The 12500-nt window shown below is 39.8% G+C and overlaps 2 pseudogenes across 1 annotated transcript in view; one reads left to right on the top strand and one right to left on the bottom strand.

Annotated features, from left to right (window-relative positions):
* Window positions 1-872, top strand: part of LOC139910033 (sorting nexin-9-like) — a 16983-nt pseudogene extending 16111 nt beyond the window's left edge. Inside the window, exon 17 of the transcript XR_013507604.1 lies at window positions 1-872. This exon is cut by the window's left edge and continues 387 nt beyond it. The product of XR_013507604.1 is annotated as a sorting nexin-9-like (transcript).
* Window positions 873-8854: 7982 nt separating this feature from the next.
* The window catches only part of LOC139914414 (uncharacterized), an 11783-nt pseudogene continuing 8137 nt past the window's right edge, over window positions 8855-12500 (bottom strand).

The following is a 12500-nucleotide window of genomic DNA, read 5'->3' on the forward strand; positions in this document are numbered from 1 at the left end:
AACAGGTTCTATATACACGGCCGATGAAATGACTGACGGCAATATCCAGATTTATGAATCCAGCTCCTCTCATGCAATAATATTTAAACCGTTTTTATATTGAAAACCTTTTAAAATATACATATTAAAAAAGGACTGCAGGAGCCAGCAGCAGCTGATGATGTCATAAATAATAATCTGTAATGTAACCCGGCGGTCCAGATGATGCAGTAATATCTCCAGGCTGATAATTAGAAACAGTTAAATCCCTTAATGTGATAATTGCTGGTTAATGTTATGATGTATTACGTATCTTATTACATTTCCGACTCATTTAAAGGGAAATTTGTTCATCTGTTGACGAGTTATCATGTGATCCGTCAGTCGCTGTCGTCAGTTGGTCTTCACTGCAGGAACTAACAGACTTCTCAGCTCATTACAGGATATTTTTGCTCTCGTTCTCTCTGCTCTGACAGATGATGTCACAGCTTGTCGTACGTTCCAGCTGATCCATGTCAGTCTAAACAATGAATAGAATCTGGAGCCGGGTCTCTTTAAACAATAATCAATACCCAATATTATAAGCCATAAATCAGAGCAGATCCAAGTCTTGAAATGAGCGAAGTCGTCCGATTTGTTTCACGCGTTTCAAGGAAAATCCGATTTTTCCCACTTTTTTTTTCCTGACTAATTAATGCACTCGTTAAGGAGGTGCTTCACAGTGTCACTTGTTGCCATGGAAACACTTTAACATTCACTACTTTGTTGTGTAGCTCTTGTTGTTGTGTGTCATATTGTTTGTTGTAAGCCATGTGTAACACACTATATAAATAACATAAAGTTATAACTGTATTTTACACTCTGCTTATTAAATTCCTGTTTGTACCTCTGCAGTCTGTTTCTGAGTTTTCCTAAAGCTTCAGGCCGCAGCACAGCGCCCCCTGCTGGCACACTGCCTCCCTACTGCTGGCTTTGTTTACATGATGATTCACTGGATTCAAGATGAAGTTCATGTTTCAGTTAGTTTGTCTGTCTGTCAGCAGGGAAACTCAAAAACTTCTGAACAGATTCTCATGAAATCTGGTGGACAGATCGGTCTTGGGCCAAGGAACAGCTGATTAAATTTTGGTGGAGATCCGTGTCTGGGATCTCCACCATTAGAAGATTTTTATCAGTACTGTAATTAATTTTGAGGTTCAGGCACTTTACTTTTCCATTCTTCAGAGTTTCTACTTTTTCCTCCACTACATTTATCTGCCGGCTGGATTTACTAGTTACTTTGCAGAATAAGGTTTTTACACGCAAAACATACGATAAGCTCATAAAATATGTTGCATTGTTAGAGTTTAAACTTCAACAGTATCTGCAGCAGTTAGACGACAACATTAAAATACTTCTGACAGGTTCATGCTTCAATAATTTAACTCTGACAGAATGACGACTTTTACTTTTCATACTTCAGTTCATTTTACTGCTAATACTTCTAGACTTTTACTGCAATAAACTTTTGAATGCAGAACTTTTACTTTTAATGAAGTATTTTTCCATTATGGTGTTGATACTTTTACTTGAAGGATTTGAGGACTTTTTCCACCACTGATTTTTATCCACAACTATGAAACTAACAGATAAAGTTGTGATATCTAATGCTTTGGGGGAGTTTCAGAAATCATTTGAACTTGTAACTGAAGTGACAGGAACGATGTGTTTGGGTGCAACAGCAAACTGGAGGATTGTTCAGCGTTGGTGGAGGTTTGCTGCCTTCTAGTTATTGTGAGAAATTGAGTTTATTGTATGATACTCTATAATAATTATCTTACACTCACAATATGTGCTTACGATGCCTCATGAGCAGCTTCTCAAATAGTCTTCAAATCTTTGTTATTGCCACAGCAGTAGAGTGCAGACACGCCTCTGTTTATTTCTGAAAACGTTTATTTTCCGCATCTTTTTACAAATCCCCAAATGTCAGATTTTTGTGTAACTGTCATGACAGTGGAGTGAGAGCCAGGCTGTCAGTGTCCAGGATTTCCTGCTGTCTGTGTGTGTGTGTGTGTGTGTGTGTGTTTGACCTTCAACCTTAAAGCAGGAAGCTGAAGGAAAGGTCTGTTCATCCTCAACTTACCTCCCCTTTTTTTTTTTTTAACTCTTATTCTCTTTCTCTCTGATAGTTTTTTTTTTTTAAATACTTAACTTTTTAGTCTGTATTCCTTAAACATATTGTCTTTTTTTTTGGTCTTTTCTCTGTTTATTTATGTATTTATTTTTGTTTTAATTGGAATTATTGTATTGCTGTGTATGAAATGTGCTTTAAAATAAAGTTTTGGACTTTGTGGAAAAATTAAAACAACTAAAACTATCTTGTCTACTAAAACAAAAATATATATGAAAGATTTAGTGTGATTAATCAGATTAATCAGAACATTTGCATATGTGATGTCAGACAGGTGACAGTTACAACACTAAAACAACACTGGTCATTTTTTATAGCAGAGGCAGGAAATGTATTAGTATAAGGGTTTGTGTAAACATGAATCCTACCCAGGACCTTTGTGGAAAAATAGACAAATTCCCCAAAAACCGAACTATCCCTTTAAAGCTGCTACTAGTAGAATTTGAAATTTGATGACTTCAGCATTTGTGAGCCACGAAATCCTGGAACACTTAATTCTGCAGATATGTTTTATTATTTTCATCAGAATCAGCTCAACTAGTAAAGAAAAGCAGAACAGAGGAACCTGAAAGCAGAAACAGTATTAGTGTTGGACAGTTAAAGGCTTTAATATAATATCAGCAGACAGAAAACCAGAGGATTCATTTAATAAAGAGATGAAACAGAAAAGCAGCAAATCTGTGAAGCTGGAACCAGCTGCTGTTTTACTGATAGATGACTAAAACCACTAATCGATTATGAAAAGTAGAATCGATTAATCTTCTCAGCACTAAAGCCAGGCTAAAACATTTTACATTTCTGATGTAAATCAACATAAATCTGATTCATCAACAACTGAAACATCATCAGAGCTCACTGTGAAGATGAAAAAATAATCCTCATTAATTTAAACATTTGTACCTGTCAGTCTGTTTGTTTGATGATGTTTTAGTTATTTAGTTATTTTACAGCAGAAATGTAAATTTTTTTGCCTGGCTTTCCTGTGGGTGAGAGACATAGACAGAGACAGAGAGAGAGAGAGAGGGAGAGAGAGAGAGACAGAGACAGAGAGAGAGAGAGAGAGAGAGAGAGAGAGAGAGTGAGAGAGAGAGGGAGAGAGAGAGAGAGACATAGACAGAGAGAGAGACAGAGAGAGGGAGAGAGAGAAAGAGACAGAGACAGAGAGAGAGGGAGAGAGAGAGAGAGAGAGGGAGAGAGAGAGAGAGACAGAGAGAGGGAGAGAGAGACAGAGACAGAGAGAGGGAGAGAGAGAGAGGGAGACAGAGAGAGGGAGAGAGAGGGAGACATAGACAGAGAGAGAGAGAGGGGGAGGCAGAGAGAGGGAGAGAGAGAGAGAGGGGCGACCAAAAGAAAACAGAATATGTGGTCACTGTCGGACAGGTGAGGCTGAGACAGAGATGCACTTCCTCCTACAATGTAAAACATTCGATGAAATAAGGAACGTTTACTTTAACAAGTTCAACTCTGTAATTTCAGATTTCAAAGAGCTTAATGACCTCTCAAAATTAAAAATACTCCTAGGAGAAGGAGACAGGGCATATCTTGCTGCCCAATATGTATCAACATGCCACAACCTGAGGGACAGTGAGTGACCTAGACACACACACACACACACACACACACACACACACACACAGTATGATGTGATCTGTTGAAATGTAATTGGGGAGATGGTCACTGAATGAATGACTCTGTTCCTATAGGATCCATAACATTACTGTTAACTGGGGATTCATTTCAATATGGCTGCTGTCCCCCTTCATCCTTCCCTAAACATAAACCCCTCATCAGCACTCACACACACACACATGCAGAGGATATACTGTATATATATAATTAATATGTATCAATCTTAATGTTGTGTTCATATTGTTTTGTTTCATTGATTCTTGATGCTTTGGCAATATTGTTGTTGTGACATTCCTGCCAATAAAGCAAAATTTGAATTTGAATTTGAATTTGAAAATTTGAGAGAGGGAGAGAGAGAGAGAGAGTGATATAGACAGAGACAGAGAGAGAGAGGGAGAGAGAGAGAGAGCGACATAGACAGAGACAGAGAGAGAGAGGGAGAGAGAGAGAGAGGGAGACAGAGAGAGAGAGAGAGAGAGAGCGACATAGACAGAGAGAGAGGGAGAGAGAGCGAGAGAGAGAGAGAGAGAGAGAGAGAGAGAGAGAGAGGGAGAGAGAGTTTGGTGAAGATCCCGCTGTAAAAAGTTCAACCTGTCTGTCTGACAGAGAGAGAGACAGGTTTAACTTTTTACAGCGGGATCTTCTGCCAACTCTGTTTTCTCTCTCTCTCTCTCTCTCTCTGTCTATGTCTCTCACCCACAGGAAAGCCAGGATAAAATTTTTTACATTTCTGCTGTAAATCAACAGAAATCTGATTAAAAATAACTAAAACATCATCAGATCTCACTGTGAAGATGAAAAATTAAACTTTGTTAATTAAAGATATATTTAACTGTCTGTCAGTCTGGTTGAAAGAGAGAGAGAGAGAGACAAAGACAAACTTTATTTAAACTTTTTTTTTTTCGCTGACAGAGCGACACACCGCCTCCTACAGGCAGATCACAGAAATACAGCGTGGACAGACTGCAGAGAGATCCAGAGCAACAGACAGGCTGCTGCCAGCACTGGGATCCATACTGGCTGCTACAGACAGTCACAGACAGGTCCGATACAGATATTAGACAGGTCCCATACAGATATTAGACAGGTCCCATACAGATATTAGACAGGTCCCATACAGATATTAGACAGGTCCGACCCAGAGACTAGATGTGTGTTTTGTCATTTTTTGTTTCGCCATGCCTGGTGGCTGCGACGCAGGGACACTTTGCATGTCAGTGAAAGTTCAGCTAACTGTGGTTTTCTCTCCCATAATCCTCTGCTCATACCCCCCCCCCCCCAGCTCCAGGTAGTGGTGGTGGAGCGGGACTGGAACCGGCCGGCCCAGACGCTCAGACGTCTCCATGTGGTCTACGTCTCCATCGCACCACCAGCTCCCCTTCGCTCTCACAGCTCTTCTTTGAGCTTTTCACTCTTTCCTCTGACTAACTGACTGAGGCTCCGACAACAACCTCGAACCTCTCAGCAGCTTCAGACTCTGGGAGCCGCTGGGTCTTTCAGCTTTACAGGCTTCTTTTCTCAGAGATTTCAGTCTTTCCTCTGGATGTTGGCTTTTAAAATGTCCTGCCTCAGGATTGAACCCAGAACCTCATAACTTCCATGTAGCTGTCGAACTCTATGAGCCACTGGATCATACGGCTTGTAGGTGTTTTTCTCAAAGCTTTTCAGTCTTTGGGATGTTGGCTTTCAAACTTAAGAGTGGAAAGTGGGACCAAATGTTGAACACAGAGCAACAAAGTGGGTAGACAGATGTCTAGCCAGTGGTTCATGTTAGTTTTGAGTTGGTTTTTCAGTCTCTCCTCTGTCTGTCGCCTTTCAAAACTCACTCAGGCTTGAACCCACAATCTCATAACTTTGGTGGAACTGTGCAGCACCTTGAGCCGCCGGGTCAAACTGCTTCTGAGGAACTTTTCTCAGAGCTTTTCAATCTTTACTCTGGATGCTGGGTTTCAAAAGTTGCTGCCAACCTAATAGTAGAAACAAGAACTAAGTTTGAACGCAGAACCTCCAAACTTTCAAGTCCAGTCCAGTTCACTGGGTCATGTTACTGCGAGTTCTTCAGTCTTTCAGTCTTTCCTCTAGATGCCGGCTGCTATCAAAGGCAGAACCTCAGTAACTTGAACTGTTAGAGAGAGTTTTTTCTCAGAGCTTTTCAGTCTTTCTTCTGGGTGTCGCCTTTCAAAATTACTCAGACTCAAACTCACAATCTCAAAACTTCTGTGTAGCTGTCTAGCACTTTGAGCCACTGGGCCATGGGGCTTTTGAGGTTTTTTTTCTCAGAGGTCTCCAGTGTTTACTTGGGCTTTTGGCTTTTAAAAGGTCCCAGCAGTCGAAGAGTGGAAACGGGCCACTGGGTCATGTTGCTGCTGAGTTTGCTGTGCAGTCTTTCCTCTAGATGCCGGCTGCTATCAAAGGCAGAACCTCCGTAACTTTGTGTCTCTGCTGATCTCAGTCGGCTCGGCTTCTGAACTTCTCCTCTGACTGTCTCTGGATTGTGGCTCTCTGAAAAAGAAAATAACTTCAGGCTACAGCTGAGGTTGTGAACTACAATCTCTAAGGGTTTTTGGAACACAACTGAAAGAGTGGCTGTACCTTGTAAAAGATTATATTGTCCTCAATAAAGATTGAGTAACTCAAAAGGTCGCAAAGTGTTGGTTTTAATCTTGCCATGTCCTAATAAACACGTATAGATTTTATTAGCAGCAAAGTGCCTTGGACTCTTTTGAGTGACTCCAGTTTTACAGAGAATAGTATAACCTTTTACAAGTTAGAGCCGATCCTTTTCTTCAGTCGAGGTTGATCTCACCTGATTTTTCCAAAGAGCGCCTGCAGACATCCATTCTACAAATAAGGCCCAAGCAGCGCTTCAGTTTCCCTACATTTCATAGGCTCTTTACAGACTCTGCACGCTTCCTCCTGCCCTGTACGAGGTAATACTGCATTTCAGTCTGCCAACTCACGTAAACAGATTATTGAGAATGCATGCAAATATATATACAGAGTTTAGTTTGGCGCCTAGGCTCTGATCCTGTCACCTGCGAGCGTACACCTAGCTAGCCTAAGAGAGCAGGGGATGACAATAGGGAACTTCAGAGCCTGCAGGTGGATGCTGGGGGAACGAAGCAACTGGTCTGGACCACAGCAGCATTATATTATCTATATTATCTATATATTATCTATATTATTATATTATCTGGAGCACTGACATGTGAGCAGACTGTTTAAAATGGCTCCTGTAGAGGAATGTGTACTTTTATACTCTCGCTAAAAGACAAAGTTGAAAAGAAGATGGTGCTGCCAGATCAGCCACCACCATTTTCATTTGTTTACACAGGAAATTACTTCTTCATTGGTAGTTGCTCATTTAGCAGTAATTTTCATTTAGTGCCCCTACCTGAAGCATGTGATTTTGCGGCATACGTTAGCGCCGCATTAAACATTTTGGACAACACATTTTGCTACGCAGGAACGCGAGAAACGACTCTTGTGTCGCCCTTTGCGTTGTTGCATGAGTCTGTAACGAATAAGTTTATTCCTCTGAGCTACTGACTGGAACTCCAGCTTAGCTGGTCTGAGATCAGCTCAGTTTGCTCTTAGTGCAGGATCTCAAACCAAACATGGATGGTCTTATTTCTCTAAAGCATTACACTATGCTATCAGCATTAATTTGAGAATGATATATTGACATAAATATTCTACACATTGCAGCTTTACTTTAAAGCTCGGTTTGACACTGTAAAGTTTAAATCACACCAGTGTTCTCCTTTAACATTACAGCTACTTCTGAAAGCTCTGATGGAAAAGCTGACAGGAAGGTGTTGACATGGAGGATTTTATCTGAAGTGCCTCACAGTAACATGAGTGAATACAGTTTAATAACATCACAGTATTCCACATCTTAGTCACAGTATTAATATGCGAGTATGACCTGAATCATACAGCAGCAGTAATCAGATTAAGGTGTTTGCATCATTCCTGTCTTACTCACTTCCTTTAATCTCTTTAAGATAAAGTTTCAGTGTGAATGGAAATGTCATCATAGTTGGAGAAGTAATGCATTGTACTTTAATTTTGAGTTACTTTCATAGACACTTAAATTATTCTTTACAGCTTTTTTTGATGATTCATCAGTTTAGTCAGGATTGAAGTTCTTTTCAGTTTAAAAAAAATGAACATAAAGTGAACATTGAATTACAGCATTAATTTATTCAACAGCTCTGTCAAACAGTATGAAGCTCCAGCAGAAAAAGACAACTTAACCGCCTCCATTTTTAAAAGCGAATGTGTTCGCTGTCTAGTTACTCATGAAAGAGACAGAGGTGACAGTCTGAGGCAACATTATTCCTTCATTACACGTTTTGTTTTTATTATATGTTTTTATTTTTGTGCACATAATGAGTAACAGCACACACAATTATCTTTTTTCTCTTTTTTTATCATTGTAATCTCTTGTAAATGAGGGCCAAACTCAATGATTTTTCAAGACATAAATAAAGGTTTGAATTGAATTGAATAATTAAAAGGATAGAAGTCATTATTATTCTGTAGAACACAGCAGGCAAAAGACGTTCGAGGGACTAAAAAAATAAAATAAAATTGTAAACAAAACACAATAAATATCAGTTTAAAATTCCCATCATTTAGTCTCGATTTGAGTTTTAAAATCATATTTTTCTTAAAACAAATGACAAAATCTGTCAACGTGATGAGATAATTCCACTTGTTTCCACTGCAAACCAATTTTTTTTTAAAGAGACAAAGTGTAGTGTTATGGTGCACGTCTATCACTATAGCAACAGGCATGTTCTGAAGGAGTGTGTGTTACATCTCTATGGAGAGGCGTGTTCTGAAGCTGCGTGGTCGGATCATCATGGAGACAGGCGTGTTCTGAAGCTGCGTGGTCGGATCGTCATGGAGACAGGCGTGTTCTGAAGCTGCGTGGTCGGATCGTCATGGAGACAGGCGTGTTCTGAAGCTGCGTGGTCGGATCGTCATGGAGACAGGCGTGTTCTGAAGCTGCGTGGTCGGATCATCATGGAGACAGGCGTGTTCTGAAGCTGCGTGGTCGGATCGTCATGGAGACAGGCGTGTTCTGAAGCTGCGTGGTCGGATCATCATGGAGACGGTCTTCAGAGAGTAGAAGTCTGAATCCTTCCAGGAAAACCAGACGATGCCGTCCGGACCGAGCAGGCTCTGCCCCTTCAGAGAGTAGCGTCCCCCCTGGTTAATAAAACATTATTACAACATTATTATCACATCATAACAACATCATAATGTTATTACAACATTATTATCACATCATAACAACATCATAATGTTATTACAACATTATTATCACATCATAACAACATTATTAAAACATTGTTACAATGTTATCACATTATTACATTATTACAGTATTATTACATCATTAACATATTATTACAATACTACATCTTTAGAACATCCTCATTGTTTCATATATATATTGCCCTACCTTATAGTGTATTACATTGTTATCCACAGCCACACCCTGTAGTATATTCTTATATGCCTTGTAGTATATTACAGTGTATACTTATATACCTATAAGCAGGTAGGTGTGTTTGTTTCAAGAAGTTCTAACCCTAACCCACCAGCAGCAAGGTAAGGCTTCAGACAAGGTGAGTGACGAATAAAGAACCAACATGCCAATACTTAATACCTCAAATCAAACATGAAAAAACCTTCCAAAACCAAAAAAATGCCCGAGCTGCCCATAAAAACTAAACCCAACCAAAAACACAAGTTCCACACGACCGATATAGCATTCAAACCACAAGGACATGTCAAAACCAAAAAAGAAGGAACTTACACAAGGTGTATAAGTGAAAAACAACTTTAAAGGTTCTGACTGGATGCCTGTTTTTTTTTCTTCCATCAGGATTCTAGTCTCGACAGGATCATCAGTGTGTTCTAGTGAAAATAAACAATCTGAATCTGAAAGTTCCTATTTCATTTAATACAAATCTGATCTATTCTACAAAGTACTGCAATCTGAGAAGTTTGAAATACAAAAATACTACTGCTGCTGCTACTGTTACTACTACTACCACTGATACTATTACTACTACTACTACTGCTGTTACTACTACGACTAATACTACTACTGCTGCTGCTACTGCTACTACTATTATTACTACTGCTACTACTACTGTTACTGCTGCTACTACTACTGCTACTGCTAGTACTACTATTACTCCCATTACTGCTACTTACGACGTATTTGACAACTCAAATAAAAAATGCAATCAGGGTGAAAAGCAAAAGGGTTTATGTGGGTCATTTTTTGCCCGCTAATTTTTTTATGTTTCATTCACACATCATTACATAGCGCCACCTGTTGACAGATCATTATAGTGTAGGCCAGTATACAAGAACAAGAAAAGGAAAACGTGCTCAGTCAGATGAACAACTGTATCTGATGCAGCAGGTTGCTGGTTCAAACCTCAAGTCCTTTAATGTTCAGAAATCTTAACAGCTGATGAATTTAAGATCCAAGCAGGCTGGTTATGGCTCCGAGGTGCTGTGATTCACCATCATCATCATCATCGCTGGTTTGAGTCCCAGCCTCAGTCTGACGTATTTCATGTTATTGTTGTCAGCAGTGTGAAGACTTGTAGAAATAAGATGATGAACAGAACCAAACCGAACCTCAGAAACAGCTCAGCAGGATCAGCAGCTGGTTTATCTGTCATTACTTATCAGTCTGGATGTTGATTCAGTCCCTGATGGAGGAGAGATGCTGCTAAACTCAGTCTGTAAAGTCTTTAGCATGACTGGTGAAGACTACAGCTGCTGCTACAGTTACAGATATATATATGTATATATATATATATATACATATATATATATATATACATATATATATACAGAATACTTCTGTACAGACGCCCTTCTTCACTTCGCTTTTTAGGCTTTCTTTGTTTGCCTAAAAAGAAGAACGGTGTCTTGTGAGGCAATAAATATAGATTAATTGGAGTGCTGTCCTGGATTAGTATATTCTTGTATACCTTGTGATATATTCTTGTGTACCTTGTAGCATCTTCTTGTATACCTTGTAGTATCTTTTTGTGTACCTTGTAGTATATTCTTGTATATCTTGTAATATCTTTTTGTGTACCTTGTAGTATATTCTTGTATATCTTGTAGTATATTCTTGTGTACCTTGTGGTATATTCTTGTATACCTTGTAATATCTTTTTGTGTACCTTGTAGTATATTCTTGTATATCTTGTAATACCTTTTTGTGTACCTTGTAGTATATTCTTGTATATCTTGTAGTATATTCTTGTGTACCTTGTGGTATATTCTTGTATATTCTTTTATATGCTGTTGTATATTCTCGTGTACCTTGTAGTATATTCTTGTGTACATTGTGGTATATTCTTGTATATTCTTTTATATGCTGTTGTATATTCTCGTGTACCTTGTAGTATATTCTCGTGTACCTTGTAGTATATCCTTGTGTACCTTATAGTATATTCTTGTGTACCTTGTGGTATATTCTTGTATATTCTTTTATATGCTGTTGTATATTCTTGTGTACCTTCTAGTATATCCTTGTGTACCTTGTAGTATATTCTCGTGTACCTTGTAGTATATTCTCGTGTACCTTGTAGTATATTCTCATGCACCTTGTAGTATATTCTCGTGTACCTTGTAGTATATCCTCGTGTACCTTGTAGTATATTCTCATGTACCTTGTAGTATATCTTCGTGTACCTTGTAGTATATTCTCATGTACCTTGTAGTATATTCTCGTGTACCTTGTAGTATATTCTCATGTACCTTGTAGTATATCTTCGTGTACCTTGTAGTATATTCTCATGTACCTTGTAGTATATTCTCGTGTACCTTGTAGTATATCCTCGTGTACCTTGTAGTATATTCTCATGTACCTTGTAGTAGACTCCGTTGAGGTTGGCGTAGAAGCACTGGTGGAACCACCAGCCGGCGTGGCTGATCTCGGCGCAGATGTTCCCGGTGTCCGGGGTGCTGAAGCCCTGCTGGTCGTGGTACCAGCCGAACGAGTCCTCCACCGTCCCGCTGAAGCCGGACACGTGGAGCCGGTACTGGTTCTCCTCACCCTCTATACTGCAACAGTACCACAGTATGAAGTATTAATAACATTTTATTTTACATATTTATAGTAAAAGCATCAGATTTCAAGTTCTTCAGTACTTGAAAACTACAAAATGAGAAAAACATCTCTGTTGACCCCCCTCTGTCTCCACTTCTGTCTTCACCTGTCTGTCTCTCTACCTGTCTGTCTCCACCTGCCTGTCTTTCCACTCATCTCTCTCTCTATCTGTCTGTCTCCACCTGCCTGTCTCTCCACCCATCTCTCTCTCTGCCTGTCTCTCTCTCCACCTGTCTGTCTATACCTGTCTGTCTCCACCTGTCTGTCTCCACCTCTCTGTCTCTCCACCTGTCTCTCCACCCGTCTCTCTCCACTTGTCTGTCTCCAACTGTCTGTCTCTCTACCTGTCTGTCACCCACCTGCCTGTCTCTCCACCTGTCTGTCTCCAATTCTGTCTTCACCTGCCTGTCTCTCTATATGCCTGTCTCTCTACCTGTCTTTCTCTCTACCTGTCTGTCTCTCCACCCATCTCTCTCTCTCTGCCTGTCTCTCTCCACCTGTCTGTCTTTCCACTCATCTCTCTCTCTACCTGTGTGTCTCTCTATATTGTCTCTCTAC

This window comes from Centroberyx gerrardi, chromosome 21, assembly GCF_048128805.1.
Source record: "Centroberyx gerrardi isolate f3 chromosome 21, fCenGer3.hap1.cur.20231027, whole genome shotgun sequence".
Lineage (NCBI taxonomy): Eukaryota > Metazoa > Chordata > Actinopteri > Beryciformes > Berycidae > Centroberyx > Centroberyx gerrardi.